The 20,931-nt window shown below is 33.1% G+C and overlaps 1 protein-coding gene and 1 long non-coding RNA gene across 2 annotated transcripts in view; one reads left to right on the top strand and one right to left on the bottom strand.

Annotated features, from left to right (window-relative positions):
* LOC127731863 (uncharacterized) overlaps positions 1–17,854 on the bottom strand; it is a 198,425-nt gene extending 180,571 nt beyond the window's left edge. The window contains exons 1-2 of the mRNA XM_052240728.1: positions 17,804–17,854; positions 16,893–16,958 (exon numbers count right to left, since the gene is read on the bottom strand). The gene's annotated coding sequence lies outside the window, so the exon portion shown is untranslated. The remainder of the gene's footprint in view (positions 1–16,892; positions 16,959–17,803) is intronic.
* LOC127731878 (uncharacterized) lies at positions 1,690–4,560 on the top strand. The gene is made up of 3 exons (XR_007995875.1): positions 1,690–2,375; positions 2,845–3,001; positions 4,136–4,560. It is a non-coding gene; the product is annotated as an uncharacterized LOC127731878 (long non-coding RNA).
* Positions 17,855–20,931: the final 3,077 nt, after the last annotated feature.

Here is a 20,931-nt window from a genome sequence, read left to right as displayed (position 1 = left end):
CGCGCGAGTTCTCGGAATCCAATGGACCAATGTTGATGGAACTCTACTATAATGAGGACCCCCATGTAAAGTTGTGCACCTTGCTATGGAATGGTAAAAAAATGGCCGCCGTTTCCAAGGAAACAGCAAAAATGCGAAAAAAATCAAAGTGTTCCAAACTGGGAGAAACTCCACAGGAATGTTAACTGGCATGTGCTGATTTGCAGTTTGACTTTGGAATTTTCAAAATGGCTGCCGTTACCATGGAAACAGCAAAAATGTCAAAATTTTCAAAATGCTTCAAATTTTATCAACTTTACAAAAATGTTAATTGACATGTGTAGATGCACTCTTTGAGTTTAGAATTTTCACAATGGCTGCCGTTACCCTGGCAATTGGGGAAGGGTGCCATCCGTTATTGCTAGCAATTGCAAATCTAGTTATGTCACCCGATCGACAATGTCGGGTGACATATTGCTTTTCCTCCGTTTCTTTATTATTATTATTATTCCACATCTGTGAGCCCCCCTTATTATGCCAAGATGACACCCTGGTATCATGAACATTGGGTTCTGCAACCCCCATGATACAGACCCATACCCAGAAAAAATATAATGTTTCCATCCTCTATAGCTTCCAAGAAAATGGTAGGACAGTTTAAGGGTTTAGAAAAAGAAGAATAAGAATATTAAACTAGATTTGCTATGATGTCACCCTCTATTGGACATTGTCACAGTAGCAGCAACTACTTTGAGTGACCAAAGTCAACCCTACTGAAAATGAGTACGGGATTCCACTGGATTTCCAGTGAAATTACACTGGTATTCAGTGGAAAAAAATATTCCGATGGAATCCCATTAGAATTTCATCCAAAACATCTGGAATATTTTTCACACTGTAATTCCAATGGAAAATCAGTGAAATTTCCAATGAAACTTCCAAAGATTTTCCAATTAATTTCCAGTGGAATATTATTGTTTATATTTCAGTGGAGTTTTGATTTAATGCAAATATTCCAGTGGAATTTTGGACTTAGAAATTTAAAGGAATATATACTTCTAATTTAAATTTTTCAAATAATTAAGTGCATGATTATTATATAAAGGATTTAATTTGTAGCATATAATTTGCTGGCCTGATAAGAAATTAAATATTATAATCATGATAATATAAGGGATGTATTATGAATATTTCATAAACCTACATATATACATGTATATGAAACATTTGTTCAAAAAATGTTACATGGTTAAATGTAATATGAAATCACTTGCCTAGTAACAAATGAAAATAATCATTTGGTCTGAAAGACCCCCCCCCCCCCCCACACCCATATAAAATAAGTAAAATGGTAGCTCCTCAGATGTAGGGTGAATATAATGCATCACCATATAGCCTATGAGTATGACACATTGAAAGGATACATTTTAACTATTAAGAAATAAAATTAAATGTGCAATAATCAGATAATATAAATAAAGAAATGAATATTTTATATCAAATTGGGTTGAGAATAAGATTCTGGTTGATTTAACGAACAAAAACAATTAAGATTCTTTTTGAAAAATGTGCATGGCTCTTAAAAGGGCCGTTTTAAACAGATCTGTTGCAGAAATTATCTTCAGACTGTACGAATTGTTAGGATAACTCCGTTTTTTTCTTCAAGTGACCGTACTGGCAACTGCCCTGCACTACAGTCTACATGTATACAATAATATAATTATTTCTCCTTTGACTTCATCATGTTCATTAACTGTTACTGGTCTACTGTTCTTTTGAGAAAAGTAAAGTGAACGGCTTTCATTTTCCACATTGTTCTATAAACTGTTTCGGTATCTTAACTTTGTCCGTGTGATGAATTTTTCATCATTTTCATGTCCTGAACTCGGCACTGGAACTCGGGTCATATAAGTTAATCTATAGAAACATTTCACATATAATCCGCTCCAATCAATTGTACGCTAAATGTCAGTGTTTTTGGCATAATTTGAGCAGAAAATTCGTGAAACTGTAGTCTATAATGTTGTTTTTCAACACACATGTTTACATTCATGGAGACTGCCATTTTTTTCTACCAGACTATATATATAACCGCTGATTTGATTGGATAACTCTATATCCGGGATTTCCGATCGGCCAATCAGATAGTCGTTATCATTAATACACGGAATGTGTTCAAATTTGAAACTAAAAATATTGTACGAGTATGTATCCTGTCCAGCATTGTCCAGCTGTGGTTACATTAATCATGTTAATAATAATTAATACTCAACAACCTTCGATAAATAAAGAAATAGACATTAAAGGCAGAACATTTAGGTATGACATTAGCTGTTGAACCAAGAATTTACGATGAGACGATGTGCTGATGTAGGGCAGACGTACAGCAGATACAGGTAATTTTTAAGAGATTTTACATTTGATTTTTACATCATGAATATTTTTAATTAAAATTAAAAAGAAAAGATATATACCCCCTTTAGTTTTATTCATGGGCTCTGTTAGTTCACACTTTGAGGATGACCATTTGGTGTTCTGAAAAGGGGGAGGTGGGAATGTAATAATAATTTTATTATTCAATATTAAATTACATTGTGTGCCTTCACAATCAAGGAAAGATGTTTACAGTTTACTACACAATCTCAGGCACATTCAACTTAATTTTGTCATGTTCTGATTTGGATGGACATGCAACACAAAAAATCCCTAAAGGTTAATATTGTGTTTTAGAGTCTTTATACTTAACTGAAAGAAGCTTCTTAATTATATATGTACATTGTATGATAAATATCAGTAATATATGATGCATACAGGTCATGACCAGAATTAAAAATGATTAATAAAATGTTTTTACATTTTTTTTAGGTTGTCCATATATTAAAAGGGATTGATCATGGTGAAGGTACAAAGCTGCAAAAATGATGACTGTGCATCGATCAATATCCACTCAATAATATGAAAACACGATGAAAACAAACGAACCAGCAGCAGAAAAGAAATTTGAGTATAAGATTATTGAAAGGTACTTATTGAATTATTTTTTCATCCTTCCCACACTTGAAATAAAAATACATTAATCATGTTAATCATTCACATCTATAAGCTGTAAACACATCTCAAAAACATTGATCTGATCATCATGCACAATGGTTAATCATGGCTATTATGTGAACAAAATGAGGTGTCTGGTATGCTTCAACCAGATAGTAAACCAACAACAAACACAACACAAAGGGAAAGATAATATGAGGCTCAATAAAAATATATGCGTGGTTCCAATTACCTTACCTACCTTTTTGTTTAGTCTTAACAATAGCCTACCCTAAAGATTTTTTTGTCATTTTTCAGTAAGTACTGTTTAAGTCAAAATGTTGCTCCCATAGACATGATAGACTCAATGTAAAAAAAAACCATAAAATAAAAAAAATTCTAACTACCCTAATTTTTTTTTAAATATAACTGGAACCACACATACTATTTTATTTGGCTTTGAGAGACACCTGATCCATGAACAATAAAAGTCTATTTTGATAAAAAGAGATGTGTGTTATAAGTCTAAGAGACAGCAACCCAACAACTATAGCCAAAGATATCTAGAGAACACATAGTCTTCAACAATAGACATACATGTGTCTAAATTGCTCTTAGTGTATAAATGTTGTGAATAAATTACACACAAACACAAATAAAATATATATGCCAGTAACATATATTTTTGAATAATTGCAGACATGATAGACTCAATGTAAAAAAAAACCATAAAATAAAAAAAATTCTTACCTACCTACCCTAATTTTTTTTAAATGTAACTGGAACCACACATACTATTTTATTTGGCTTTGAGAGACACCTGATCCATGAACAATAGAAGTCTATTTTGATAAAAAGAGATGTGTGTTATAAGTCTAAGAGACAGCAACCCAACAACTATAGCCAAAGATATCTAGAGAACACATAGTCTTCAACAATAGACATACATGTGTCTAAATTGCTCTTAGTGTATAAATGTTGTGAATAAATTACACACAAACACAAATAAAATATATATGCCAGTAACATATATTTTTGAATAATTGCAGACTGGAGCATGGTATTGTAATGTTATTTTAATTCAAAATTCTATGCATGTTATGATGTATGATTTTTTTTCTTTCAGATTAATCAATGAAGACTTAATGGAACAGGATTGGAATGCAGAAACTTTGGACTTAATTCATGAATAATATCAATGGATGATGAAGAAAACTGACCAAACTGACAAAGTATTTCGTATGCATGTAAACTGGACATTTTTGTTTGGTTAATGCACAATAAACAAATTTGTAAAATTGAAAATTAAAACCATTTGTGAAAGATTTCAAGAGGACCAAAAGTTACCATGGACTTATGAATGATTTAACCAGAAAAATGATTTACATGTACAATTAAGTAAATACATCTTTGACTAAAAAATGATAATTTATCAACGTTAATATTTTAAAGAGGTTGATCTTTTCGTTTAAAAGGTCTTAAATGTGGATGATGTATAAACTGTTGTAATTTCTTTAATTGTTGACTTGCATTAAAATGGTTATTGTCTTATTTCAAGTTTTCTTATTAATTCATTCAAAAATAAGCAGTGCATGCAAAATGATATCTAACATTTCAGTGGAATTGTCAATTTCCATTGAAATATCACTGGTTTTCTTTGGTTGATTGTTACAATTTCCAATGGAATTACCACTGGTATCCCAGTAGAAAACAATAAATGTCCAGTGGGAAAACAATGGTATTCCAACGAAGTTTTCACTGGTATTCCAATGGAATTTCCACTGTATTCCACTCGAGTATTCACCGGAATCCCACTGGATATTCCACTGATATCCCAATGGAAAACAATGAATGTCCAATGAAAATCCCGACCAAATTTCCCAGTGGTAATACAGTGGTATTCCAATGGAACTCTGATGAAACTCCACTGGTATTTTCAGTGAAATCCCACTTTACATTTTCAGTAGGGAAATGGCACATCTATTATACATGCTGGAATTGGCATGTCTTTGATTCCCCCCCCCCCCCCCTCTTTTTCTCTTCACGTAGAATAAGTTTGAGTTCTATTCATAGTTTGGGAATTCTTTAGAATAAAAAAAAGACCCACGCCGAGGAAGAACATGGAGTCACGTGATGCGCAAGTATTCATTTATATTCTTTTTAGAGGGGACCTTGGACTGACAACATGTGTATATATTGACGGAGCGGCATACTAACTGTTCATTTTTGTTCTTTAATAGCTCGCGTATCACACGATACATGTGTCTTATCTTGTACAATTAAATTACACTTTCATCGATTGATTTCAGCTAATGTGTATATTTTAGCAGGTGTGTGATTCACGGATGTGTACTTTAATGCAAGTACAGAAATGTCACTAATATGTACTCTTAGTGTTTCTCTCTCTCTCGGTGGCGATTTTCTCTTCAAATAGATAAAGGAAGATGTGGTATGAAAGCACGATTTTTGTATAGAATAGAAGCACGTTAAATTATATATTTTTTTCTCTTCTAGCATATTCTAGAAGATGTTTTGCAGTACAGATTTGTATTTGATCGTATGCACATACATCTGTCATTAAATTTTGGGAATGGTCTCTGTTACCATAGGAACCAGCAATAAAATGCTCCGCAGGGCGCAGCTTGATACGACCGCAGAGGTCGAACCCTGAACAGTTGGGGCAAGTATGGACACAACATTCAAGCTTGATACAGCTTTGCATTTGGATTGTGATTAAATATTTGACACAGCATAGGTTTCTGACACAGAATGAATGTGGTCTAAGAACTTAAAAATTTTAAATTGGACATTCACCTATTATGGTCCAATATCCAAAATCTAAATACATGGTTAGATTCAGCATATCAAAGAACCCCAAGAATTCAGTTTTTGATGAAATCAAACAAAGTTTAATTTTGGACCCTTTTGACCTCAATGTGGACAAAGTTGATAACAGGGCCCAAAAATCAAAAATCTAAATACATGGTTAGATTCAGCATATCAAAGAACCCCTATATATTCAATTTTTTGTTGAAATCAAACAAAGTTTAATTTTGGACCCCGATTTGGACCAACTTGAAAACTGGGCCCATAATCAAAAATCTAAATACATGTTTAGATTCAGCATATAAAAGAACCCTAAGAATTCAATTTTTGTTAAAATCAAACTAAGTTTAATTTTGGACCCTTTGGACCTTAATGTAGACCAATTTGAAAACGGAACCAAAAATTAAGAATCTAAATACACGGTTAGATTCGGCATATCAAAGAACCCCAATAATTCAATTTTTGATGAAATCAAACAAAGTTTAATTTTGGACCCTTTGGACCTCAATGTGGACCAATTTAAAAACGGGGCCCAAAATCCAAAAACTAAATACACGGTTAGATTCAGCATATTAAAGAACCCCAAGAATTCAAGAATAAAACCCCATTGAAATTGGTCAAGAAATAAGCAATTTATACGAAGTATCTTCTTTTGCACAATACTGTGCAATTAAATATTTCTTGCTATTGCCCAATACTGTACAATTGACAATTTCTTGCTATTGCGCAATATTGTGCTATTGGATATTTCTTGCTATTGCGCAATACTGTGCAATTGAAGATTTCTTGCTATTGAGCAATACTGTGCAATTGAAGATTTCTTGCTATTGTGCAATACTGTGCAATTGAAAATTTCTTGCTATTGCACAATACTTATTATATAATAATTTACACATCCTGTTTGGTGTGTATCTCCTACCATATCATTATCATTTGCTTTAAAATATAAATCAGAAATAACCAACTTAAAATGGAAAATTTTAAAAGAAAAAAAAAGGAAAAAAAGAAAAAAAAGGAAATAAAAAAAATTCCCCGCCCCAAATTTTTTGAACCCCCTTATGATTCATCACCCCAAAACTCAATCCCAGCCTTCCCTTTGTGGTATGGTACCTTGCAGTACACTTTCAGAGAGATCCATACACTTGAACACAAGTTATTGTCTGGAAACTAGAAAAATGTGTTTATTGGCCCCTTTTTGGCCCCTAATTCCTAAAATATTGAGGCAATTACCCCCATCATCAATCCCAGCCTTCCCTTTGTGGTATGGTACCTTGCAGTACAATTTCAGAGAGATCCATACACTTGAACACAAGTTATTGTCTGGAAACTAGAAAAATGCTTATTTTTGGCCCCTTTTTTGGCCCCCAATTCCTGAACGTTTCGGCAATTACCCCCAAACTCAATTCCAGCTTTCCCTTTGTGATATGGAACCTTGTAGTACAATTTCAGAAACATCCATACACTCACACACAAGTTATTGTCCTGAAACTAGAAAAATGTTTGTTTTTTGCCCCTTTTTGGCCCCTAATTCCTAAAATATTGAGGCAATTACCCCCATCATCAATCCCAGCCTTCCCTTTGTGGTATGGTACCTTGCAGTACAATTTCAGAGAGATCCATACACTTGAACACAAGTTATTGTCTGGAAACTAGAAAAATGCTTATTTTTGGCCCCTTTTTTGGCCCCCAATTCCTGAACGTTTTGGCAATTACCCCCAAACTCAATTCCAGCTTTCCCTTTGTGATATGGAACCTTGTAGTACAATTTCAGAAACATCCATACACTTACACACAAGTTATTGTCATGAAACTAGAAAAATGCTTGTTTTTTGCCCCTTTTTTGGCCCATAATTCCTAAAATTTTGAGACAATTACCCCCAAAATCAATCCCAGCATTCCATTTGTGATATGGAACCTTGTGGTACAATGTCAGAGATATCCATACACTAACACACAAGTTATGTCTGGAAGTTACAAAAATGCTTATTTTTGGCCCCTTTTTGGCCCCTAATTCCTTTACTGTTGGTACCATAACCCCCAAAATCAATCCCAACCTTCCTTTTGTGGTATTGAACCTTGTGGTAAAATTTCATAGAGATCCATTCACTTAAACTAAAGTTAGAGTGCGAAAACCTATGTGTCTTCGGACGACGACGACGACGCCAACGTCATACCAATATACGACCACAAAAATTTTTTTGCGGTCGTATAAAAATGTCAAAAATTTCAAAAATTTTAAAATGCTCCAAACTTTATGAAACTTATTATAATTGTTACCTGGCAAGGTAAGATGAGACTTTTGACTTTGGAATTACCAAAATGGTCAACATTGTCATGGAAACAACAAAAATGTGAAAATTTCAAAATGCTCCAAATATTCTGAAAATTTACAGAAAGATGTATTGCCATGCATATATGTGACCATTTTGGTAACTCCAAAGTCAAAAGTCTCATCTTACCTTGCCAGGTAACAATTATAATAAGTTTCATAAAGTTTGGAGCATTTTAAAATTTTTGAAATTTTTGACATTTTTGCTGGTTCCTATGGTAACAGAGACCATTCCCAAAATTTAATGACAGATGCCACATTGGTACATGGGAGGGAACATACCATCAAAGTTTCAATGGATTTGACCTACCATTTTAAGAAAGTAAATGCTACTTTAAGGTTTTTGAAGCATTCTGACCTTTTTTGCATTGTTTCCATAGTAACGGCAGCCATTTTGGAAATTCCAATGCCAAATTCAACATCTACAAATGTTGCTCATCGTTACTGTGAAGTTTCATAAAATTTGGAGCATTTTGATATTTTTGAAATTTTTGGTGTAGTTTCCATGGCAACATAGTAGTTCCAATGATTGTCAAAATCAGCCAAAACCTGTATATAGTGGACAACTACATTGTATTAAAATTTAATGATTTTAAGTTTAAGCATTCTCAAATCATTAACCAAACTCAAAAAATTTACTTTTTCACTTTTTGTCAGTTTCCATGGTGATGGCAGCCATTTTTTAGTTCCAAAGTTGCACTGCAACTCGGAAGTCAGGGTTCCTTGTTATAGTGAACCATCATTTAGATTGGTTCCTTTGGCTCTGAGAAAACGGGCGGACAAAATTAGGTGGTAGAAAAATAATAATAATAATAAAATGCTTCGCTGGGGCACAGCTTGATACGACCGCAGAGGTCGAATCCTGAACAGTTTGGGCAAGTATGGACACAACATTCAAGCTTGATACAGCTCTGAATTTGGATTGTTATTAAATATTTGACACAGCATAGGTTTCTGACACAGAAAGAATGTGGTCTAAGAACTTGAATTTTTTTTAATTTACCTATTATGGTCCAATGTCCAAAATCAAAATACATGGTTAGATTCAGCATATCAAAGAACCCCATATATTCACAACTTGAAAACTGGGCCCATAATAAAAAATCTAAACACATGTTTAGATTCAGCATATCAAAGAACCCCAAGAATTCAATTTTTGTTAAAATCAAACTAAGTTTAATTTTGGACCCTTTGGACCTCAATGAAGACCAATTTAAAAAACGGGACCCAAATTAAAAATCTAAATACACGGTTAGATTTGGCATAGTAAAGAACCCCAATAATTCAATTTCTGATGAAATCAAACAAAGTTTAATTTTGGACCCTTTTAACCTCAATATGAACCAATTTGATAGCGGGGCCTACAAATAAAAAATCTAAATACATGGTTAGATTCAGCATATCAATGAACCTCATATATTCAATTTTTGTTGAAATCAAACAAAGTTTAATTTTGGACCCCAATTTGGACCAACTTGAAAACTGGGCCCCATAATCAAAAATCTAAATACATGTTAAGATTCAGCATATCAAAGAACCCCATATATTAAATTTTTGTTGAAATCAAAGAAAGTTTAAATACTGGACCCTATCTTGGACCAACTTAAAAACTGGGCCCATAATAAAAAATCTAAACACATGTTTAGATTCAGCATATCAAAGAACCCCAAGAATTCAATTTTTGCTAATATCAAACTAAGTTAAATTTTAGACCCTTTGGACCTTAATGTAGACCAATTTAAAAAACAGGACCCAAAATTAAAAATCTAAATACACGGTTAGATTTGGAATATCAAAGAACCCCAATAATTCAATTTCAGATGAAATCAAACAAAGTTTAATTTTGGACCCTTTTGACCTCAATATGAACCAATTTGATAACGGGGTCCACAAATAAAAAATCTAAATACATGGTTAGATTCAGCATATCAAAGAACCCCATATATTCAATTTTTGTTGAAATCAAACAAAGTTTAATTTTGGACCCCAATTTGGACCAACTTGAAAACTGGGCCAAAAATCAAAAATCTAAATACATGTTTAGATTCAGCATATCAAAGAACCTCATATATTCAATTTTTGCTAAAATCAAACAAAGTTTAATTTTGGACCCTTTGGACCTTCATATGGATTTTTTTGTAAAAAAAACAGATGCAACATTTGCAGATATTTTTACTGGTCTTCCTTTATAAATATGCATTTCTTTAAACATAATTTAAAAGCAGTGTAAGGGAAGTAACCAAAACATTGTATTTGGATTACCTCCCTTACACTGTTTTAAATTATCTTTATTGTTCATTAACCATTACTTTATACATAATTTAAAAGCAGTGTAAGGGAGATAATTTCAATGATATATTTGATTTATCTCCCTTACACTGCTTCAAATTATGTTTTGTACTAAAGTATTTGTCCATTAACCAGGACAACCTTGTTTTTCCCCCCTAATTCCTAAACGGTTTGAGCCATAACCCCCCAAAGCAAATCCTAACCATCCCTTTGTGGTATGGAAACTTGTAGTATAATTTCAGAGAGATCCATACACCGTTCCACAGTTATTGTCTAGAAACTAGAAAATGCTTATTTTTGGCCCCTTTTTGGCCCCTAATTCTTTAACTGTTGGTACCATAACCCCCAAAATCAATCCCAACCTTCCTTTTGTGGTATTGAACCTTATGGTCAAATTTCAAAAAGATCCATTCACTTAGACTAAAGTTAGAGTGCGAAAACCAATGTGTCTTCGGACGACGACGCCGGACGACGACGACGACGACGCCAACGTCATACCAATATACGACCACAAAATTTTTTTGCGGTCGTATAATAATAATAACTAGATTTGCCATTGCAAGCAATAGCGGATGTCACCCTTCCCCCATTGCCACTAGATTGCAGCCAGTTTTAAAATTTTAAACAGTGAATGCACATATACTGATGGCTATACATCTTTCTGTAATTTTTTAGAACATTTAGCGGATTTACAAATTTAACGCATAATTTTTCATTTTTTGCCTTGTTTCCATGGTAACGGCAGCCATTTTGGAAATTCCAACGCCAATTGCCGCTTCAACACATGACAGTCAACATTATTGTGAAGTTTCATTAAGTTTGAAGCATTCTGAAACTTTTGCTCCTGTATCCATGGTAACATAGTAGTTCCAATGATTGTCAAAATCATTCAAAACCTGTATATAATGGACAACTATATTGTATAAAAATTTGATGATTTTAAGTTAAAGCATACCAAAATTATTCACCAAACCCTGAAGTTTTTGGAGCATTTTGACCTTTTTGCATTGTTTCCATGGTAACAGCAGCCATTTTGGAAATTCTAACTCCAAATGCCACATCTTCCAATGTTGCTCATCGTTACAGTGAAGTTTCATTAAGTTTGGAGCAATTTGATATTTTTGAAATTTTTGGTGTAGTTTCCATGGCAACATAGTAGTTCCAATGATTGCCAAAATCATCCAACACCAGTATATAGTGGGCACCTACATTGTGTTAAAATATAATGATTCAAAATTTAAGCATATCCATAGGTTCACCAAAACCAAAAACTGGATTTTTTCACATTTGTTCCGTTTCCATGGTAACGGCAGCCATTTTTTATGTTCTTAAGACCTACTGCAACTCGAAATTTTGTATTCCTCATTATAGTACACAATCATTAAGATTGGTTCCATTGGCTCAAAAAAAAACTGCCGGACAAAAATCATTGGAAAAATAATAATAATAACAAAGAAACAGAGGAAAAGCAATATGTCACCCGACATTGTTGATCGGGTGACATAATAATAATAGGGAAAAAGAAACAGAGGAAAAGCAATATGTCACCCAACATTGACGATCGGGTGACATAATAACTAGATTTGCCATTGCAAGCAATAGCAGATGTCACCCTTCCCCCCATTGCCACTAAGTGGCAGCCATTTCAAAAATTTTAAACAGTGAATGCACATATATGCATGGCAATACATCTTTCTTTAAATTTTCAGAACATTTGGAGCATTTTGAAATTTTCACATTTTTGCTGTTTCCATGGCAACAGTGACCATTTTGGAAATTCCAAAGTCAAAAGTCTTATCTATACATGCCAGTTAGCATTAATATAAAGTTATACTAAGTTTGGTGCATTTTGAAATTTTTGACATTTTTGCTGGTTTCCATGGTAACAAAGACCATTCCCAAAATTGTATGCCACATTGGTTCATGGGAGGGAACATACCATTAAAGATTCAATGGATTTGACCTACCAATTTAAGAGAGAAAATGCTACTTTAAGGTTTTTCCCATAAGGTTTATAATGACAAACCTTTCCCCAGTTCCATGGCAATACAGTAGTTCCGATGATTCTTAAAATCATCCAAAACCTGTATATAGTGGATACCTATGTTGTATAAAAATTTGATGATTTTTAGGTTAGGCATTCTCAAATTAGTCATCAAAAACAAAAAAAATATTTTTCAAATTTTTGCTGTTTCCATGGAAACGGCGGCCATTTTAAAGTTCCAAAGTTTCACTGCAACTCCACTGATGGTGGTCCTCATTATGCTCAACAATCATGAAGATTGGTTCCATTGCCTCCGAGAAAACTGCTGGACAAAATTAGGTGGAAGAAAAATAATAATAATAGGGAAAAAGAAACAGAGGAAAAGCAATATGTCACCCGACATTGTCGTTCGGGTGACATAATAAGAACTGAGCAAAAACAATAAGTCTTCCCAAACTTCGTTTTATACCACATCTCCTTATTTTTACTTGGCGGATAGCTGTCTCATTGGCAATCATACCACATCTTATTTTTACTCTGCTAATAGTTCTCATTGGCAATCATACCACATCTCCTTATTTGTACTCTGGCGAATAGTTCTCATTGGCAATCATACCACATCTCCTTATTTTTACTCTGGCGAATAGTTTTCATTGGCAATCATACCACATCTCCTTATTTTTACTCTGTTTTATAGAGTTTATAATTCTATAATCTGTTTTATAGATTTGTAAAATTTCAAGCAATATTTATTTGAATAGGCCAGATATTTATTTGAATAGACCAGATGTTTACACAGGTGTTAATAGAGCTTCCTCTATAATGATTTACTTTCTTTATTATAGAAGTGCTACAGATTTGATTGACATCTTAAAATTGATAATTATAATTATTGTCACATCAACTGCTGAGAAGAGCCTACTTAAAAAGCTCTGAGCATCCTCGGAGGATGCTCCGAGCTTCCTCGTAAGAATAAATCTATAATCCCTAAATATTTTCCACTTTTGTTATATGGTATATTTATTGTATAAACTATATTATAAGTACTATTTTAATTACCAACAAAGAGCATAATAATTTTATTATTCATGTTAAAAATTCCATGCACAAAACAGTATCTGGAGGTACCCTGTAAAAACACGAAATTTGGAAAATCGTGACCATGGAAACTTACGACGAGAATCATAGTCATAAAATATAATGATTTTCCTATAATTTGCAAAAACAATTAGCCGTGTGTTATCCGTTAACTTAAACTTGTTAACTAGAAGACTTTTTGGACATTGGGCACCATACTAATTGGCAATCATACCACATCTCCTTATTTTTACTTTGGCGGATAGTTCTCATTGACAATCATACAACATCTCCTTTTTTTACTTTGGAAGATAGTTGTCTCATTGGAAATTATACCACATCTCCTTATTTTTACTTGGCTGATAGTTGTCTCATTGGCAATCATACCACATCGCCTTATTTTTAATATATGAGATCTTCTTATTTTTACTTTGGCGGATAGTTCTCATTGGCAATCATATCACATCTCCTTATTTTAACTCTGGCTAATAGTTCTCATTGGCAATCATACCACATCTCCTTATTTTTACTATAGCAGATCTTCTTATTTTTACTTTGGTGGATAGTTCTCATTGGCAATCATACCACATCTCCTTATTTTTACTCTGACGAATAGTTCTCATAGGCAATCATACCACATTTCCTTATTTTTACTTTGGAAGATTGTTGTCTCATTGGCAATTATACCACATATCCTTATTTTTACTTGGCGGATATTTGTCTCATTGGCAATCATACCACATCTCCTTATTTTAATTTTGGCCAATATTTGTCTCATTGGTAATCATACCACATCTCCTTATTTTTACTTTGGTGGATAGTTCTCATTGGCAATCATACCACATCTCCTTATTTTTACTTTGGCAGATAGTTCTCATTGGCAATCATACCACATCTCCTTATTTTTACTACAGCAGATCTTCTTATTTTTACTTTGGTGGATAGTTCTCATAGGCAATCATACCACATCTCCTTATTTTTACTTTGGCAGATAGTTCTCATTGGCAATCATACCACATCTCCTTATTTTTACTTTGGCAGATAGTTCTCATTGGCAATCATATCACATCTCCTTATTTTTACTTTTGCAGATAGTTCTCATTGGCAATCATACCACATCTCCTTATTTTTACTTTGGCAGATAGTTCTCATTGGCAATCATACCACATCTCCTTATTTTTACTTTGGCAGATAGTTCTCATTGGCAATCATACCACATCTCCTTATTTTTACTTTGGCAGATAGTTCTCATTGGCAATCATACCACATCTCCTTATTTTTACTTTGGTGGATAGTTCTCATTGGCAATCATACCACATCTCCTTATTTTTACTTTGGCGGATAGTTTTCATTGGCAATCATACCTTATCTCCTTATTTTTACTCTGGCGAATAGTTCTCGTTGGCAATCATACCACATCTCCTTATTTTTACTATAGCAGATCTTCTTATTTTTACTTTGCCGGATAGATCTCATTGGCAATCATACCACATCCCCTTATTTTTACTATAGCAGATCTTCTTATTTTTACTCTGACGAATAGTTCTCATAGGCAATCATACCACATCTCCTTATTTTTACTTTGGAAGATAGTTTTCTCATTGGCAATCATACCACATCTCCTTATTTTTACTTGGCAGATAGTTGTCTCATTGGCAATCATACCACATCTCCTTATTTTAATTTTGGCCAATATTTGTCTCATTGGCAATAATACCACATCTCCTTATTTTTACTTTGGTGGATAGTTCTCATTGGCAATCATACCACATATCCTTATTTTTACTTTGGTGGATAGTTCTTATTGGCAATTATACCACATCTCCTTATTTTTACTTTGGCAGATAGTTCTCATTGGCAATCATACCACATCTCCTTATTTTCACTTGGCGGATAGTTGTCTCATTGGCAATTATACCACATCTCCTTATTTTTACTTGGTGGATAGTTGTCTCATTAGCAATTATACTACATCTCCTTATTTTTACTTTGGAAGATTGTTGTCTCATTGGCAATTATACCACATCACCTTATTTTTACTTTGGCAGATAGTTGTCTCACTGGCAATCATACAACATCACTTTATTTTTACTTTGACAGATAGATGTCTCTTTGGCAATTATACCACATCACCTTATTTTTACTTTGGCAGATAGTTGTCTCACTGGCAATCATACCACATCTCTTTATTTTTACTTTGGAAGATAGTCTCATTGGCAATCATACCACATCTCCTTATTTTTACTTTGGTGGATAGTTGTCTCATTGGCAATCATACTACATCTCTTTATTTTTACTTTGGTGGATAGTTGTCTCATTGGCAATCATACTACATCTCTTTATTTTTATATCAAATGATAATACCAACTAACAAATACTAAAAACTTTGCATTTATATGATTTTTAAAGATTTGTAAAATATGTAAAATCATACCACATCTCCTTATTTTTATATAACCATGAAATATTAACATTGACGAATGAACCATGAAAATAAGGTAAAGGTCATATAAACCATTCGGAAAGACAAACATGATTTCCTTACAAGCATATCATAAACCAAAATACAGCTGATCTATTGCTTATAGTATCTGAGAACCTGACCAAACCACAAACACTTAACACTGACCAATGAAAATAAGATCAAGGTCTGAAAATCCTAACAGACAAACATGTTCACCAAACAAGCATTCCATACACCAAATATAGCTGACCTATATATTGCTTATGGTATCTGAGATATGGACTTCATCATGAAATTTTAACCTTGATCACTGATCCATGAAATGAAGTCCTGGTCAGGTGAATGCAGTGTGACAGACATGTAGACCTTGCAGGAAAAAATGGTACAATTGGTCATTCAAGGGTAATAACTCCTATAAGTAGTTGTAGGCCAATTTTGATCGATTCAAGTGGACAGTAGGTGGATGTAAACATTCTGAACATTTCTGCCTGTCAGAATTTCTCGACCTATAGCAGTTTTCAAGATAATAGACAAAACTTGCATTCTACCCATAAACTCCATTTTGAGCCATGTCAGCCATGTTGGTTGGCAGGGGGAAAGGTCATACGAATGCACTTTTTAATTATCACCATCATGCATAAAATTTTACTTGATTACTTTAATAATGAAATTGTTAAGTCTTTCTATCTAAAATTACCACCACACATCAAATTTGAATAAAAGTCCCCACCCTCCCACCCCTGCCACTCCAATTCAAATAATTCTGGAAAAGCCCTAAGCAATTTCATTGGATGACGCTTTTAAATCAAGTATAAACCTTTTTTTTTAAATCTGATAATAAAGGGATTTCTCATTATAAATGTTTAACCAGATGGATATATATCATATATAGTTTACAAATAATGTACACTTACCTATGATAAAAACTTGACTGGACAAGGATAATGACTGGACGAGGGTCACATTGACTGGACAAGGGTCTAATAAATATCAATAATAGATGTTCAATATGGATATATAAATGTTTGCATTAAAGTAGAAATAATAACATGTAAAAAAGACTCAATGAATACCAGGTTGACATCTCTCATTGATTGGTTGCTGTCTGATTGACATATAGACCTCCTAGGATTCTGACAAAGGACTATTGAATCGTCATTAATTATGTAGCAATATAATTTTTTCTCACTGTTTATTGCTACATAATTATTGTTTCAGTCATCATGATAAAATAGAGAAAGGAAATGACATCTAATTTTGATTATTTTTAAACATTTGCTATAAAATGATATGATTATATGCATGCTTAGTTGATACAATATTTTATGATCCTTATGCATCTTTATATTCATCAGTTTTGAAAATGATGAGTCCAGACCGATTTTCATGAATCCATGACTCATTGACAGCCTTAGTGAGAACACTATCTCCCTCCCATCTTTCATTCATACAGCTGATTTCTTAGTTAACAACTCTATTGTTATATACAGTTTATATTATAATGATTGATGGACGTTAAGCAACCAACAATCAATCAATTGTAATGATTGCAATGTTTTATTAGCTTTTTACTCGTAAATGAAATTAAATATGTAATTACTTCATGTTATTTTTGTATAGAAGTTGCAGAGTGAAAAGTGTTAATCCTGTTAAAAAAGAATTAAAAAGCACTGGACTGGTGTAATAATACTTACTAGAATGAACCAGCTATCTCTTGATTATCTCCCCTTTTAGAATTTTAATATTCACATGAATTGTAGTTCATTTGATAAACCAAATTATTAAACATTCCAATACAATTTGACAGACTATTATGTTCACTTACCTATAGTAATAAATTGACTGGACCTTGAATAGATATATACAAATAGATCTTCAAACTGAAAGTATAAAATAGCTCAATTTCAGTTAAACATCACATTTATTTAAATATTGGTTAAACTTTCTCTGAATTTTTATATAATTGTTATAAATGAAAAAAGAAGAGGTCTAAACCTTCCATAGTTCCATACAAAGCTCAGTGTAAGAGTTTTTAGAATTAATTCATAATAGTTTGAAATAAATGGGGAATGTGTCCATATGGGACACAGATGATGCCCCCACTTGCATATAATGTTATAAAGGGACATACAAGTCCAGTACTGCAAAAGTGACGCTTCCCAAATTTGTACTTGATCTGAATTTTGTGGTAATAAGCATTGTGAATAAGTTTCATAACACTTGGTTGAGGCAAACTAAAGTTAGAGAACGGAATGAAAATTTCAGCAACTTTTCCATTTGTAAAGGGGCATAACTCTAGAACGGTAAAAGTGACGCCATCAAAATTCAAACTTGATCTGTGTTTTGAGGTAATAAACGAATGGAAAACAACTGTCATATTCCTGACTTGGTACATGAAAGCCTGTTATTTGCATGATTAGCCAGACTATTTTCTAATGGGAGTCATTTTGGTCATGCCGCTCAAATGTTAATAGTACTTTTTAATCTGAATTTCCATTTCTGAATGTTATAAGCAGTCAGGGAACTTATTGAAATAAGTGATTTTTAAATCACTTATTTGAGTAGCAATTTCGAAGTTTTGTCACAAATTGTGATTTTGTAGTTTTACCAAAATTTTAAACACATAGGTTTAGATAATATCTTTTCATTAGTAAAATTGAAAAAAATGACCTTTTTGCTTCTTTTATGTAGCAAGGTTTATGCCTTTGATGCAATCATTTAGATGCAAATTCTATTTTAGTTGAAAAAATGCTATAATAATGGCTTTACATAATGAACTGATACTTTCTTAACAGATTTTTCCAAGCAGTGGGAGTATTTTTCCTGTAAAATTCAAGGTTTCATCTTACAGATTATGTAATAAAATTCTACTGTTTGCATCAAATTTCACTGTTCAGGGGTGTTGAAATTAGTGGGGGTTATTAAAACTAGAGGCTCTCAAGAGCCTGTGTCGCTCACCTGTATTTACTGATGCTTTGGAAATCATGTAAAATAAGGTTATAATCTTAATTAATAGTATTAGATATTAGATATTATAATGATATCTAAGATAACAAAAAACTGCAAAATTTCTGTAAAATTACTAACTCAGGGGCAGCAACCCAACAATGGGTTGTTGGATTCGTCTGAAAATTTCAGGGCAGATAAATCTAAATCTGATGAACATTTTTGCCACCTGTCAGATTTGCTCTAAATGCTTTAGTTTCAGAGATATAAACCAATCAAAGAGCTGAAAGCTCGGAGGAAAAATGACGCCACTGTCTCTAATATTGTGATATTTTTTATGCAAGTCTTGATTTTCACATACCGTAATTAGTTTAACATTCCAACATGTCTCATAAGCATATAATTGATATTCGTATATGTGTGTGTTATGTGAAGATGACAACTGGCTGTTTTTTTAGTACAAATGTATAGGTCAAGACTACCTGAATGATCTACAGTATCCAATGACTACTGGCTGTTTTTTTCTATAAATAAATAGGTCAAGACTACCACAATGATCTACAATATCCAATGACTACAGGCTGTTCTTTTGTACTAATAAATAGGTCAAGACTATTTGAATGATCTACAATATCCAATGACTACTGGCTGTTCTTTTGTACATATAAATAAAGACTACCTGAATGATCTAAAGTATTCTAAGTAATGTGATTTTTGTCTTGCAATTACATTTTTCTAAATCAAGAATATAGACTACTAGTATCCTTTTCAAACCAAATGATTATGAAGAGCCTGTTGTTAGCAAGCTCTTATACCCCACATACTCATTAAATAAGTTACTAGTGACCTAGTTATTTCTGTTACTTGAAGCAAATTATATTTCTGTAGATTTAGACAATAGTATAATATTGTTTTACTAGTTTTATTTCACCTTGAAGATTAGACAAATAGGGATACTCCTTTGATTTTTTATTTCATGTCAGTCAGGTCGCTTTATATGAAACTTGAAACCACTTCTCTGCCATATTGTTATTTCATAACAACTCTGCCCTTGACCATGTTGACCCATGTAATTGATATTCATTCTTTAACCATATATCATAGTCAGTTAGTTTTTGATTTTGCACTCCCACACCACCTTTCAGGTCAAATGTCTGTCTCCATTTAAGTTAATGACATTGAACAATCATGGTATTAAACACAATTCCAATAGTGATAATGCTGTTCTAGTAGGTCACCATATATTCAACTCGGGTAGCATTCCAGTTATTGAAATTTGTGTCAGATTAGAACAATGATCTAGACCTTTAGGAATGGATCTTACAATTTAATATGGAGCCATAGTATGGGACCCCTACACGGTAACAAAAAAAAAAAGAAGCTTGAAAAGATACAACGTCAAGCGGCAAAATCTATCACCAGAAATTACAAGTCAAGAGAGGATGGACGGGATACGTCTCTAAAATGCTTGCCTAACTGGAACTACAACAAGATCTCCAGACAAGACGAACAAGGAGTTGAAGCCAGAAGTTAATATTTATGTAAAAAGTAGTTGAGGGGCTGATTCCCGCTATTGAACCATACTGTCATTCTATAATATTATTGCGTAAGTATTTCTGTATTGTCCTTGTTATTGGTCCATGTCTTGGTGTATTGGTCTGAGGCGAAGCCGAAGGCCAATACTGCTGGCCGAGGACCAACAATAAGGCCAATTCAGAAATACATGTAATAGTATCTTTATTAATTAACTACAGTGTTACAATATTTTTTCATTTCATTTCACAAGAGATAAACATTTTTACCTTGAAGTGGAACTATCCAAATCTCAGTTTCTTTTTATAAGATGCAATATCTAATGATTTGGTGCCGTTTCCATGCATCTTCAGCCTTTTCTCATCTGATGAATTTTTCTACCCTTTCCAGTCACTATAAAGTGTTACAACTTTAATTTAGACACAACACATAAATAGTAATTGGAAAGGTACTGCCATTGCATGTGTAATGCAA

This window comes from Mytilus californianus, unplaced genomic scaffold (assembly GCF_021869535.1).
Source record: "Mytilus californianus isolate M0D057914Y unplaced genomic scaffold, xbMytCali1.0.p SCAF_21, whole genome shotgun sequence".
Classification (NCBI taxonomy): Eukaryota; Metazoa; Mollusca; class Bivalvia; order Mytilida; family Mytilidae; genus Mytilus; species Mytilus californianus.
The sequence above is the reverse complement of the archived record's forward strand: the minus strand, read 5'-3'. Positions and strand labels throughout refer to the sequence as shown.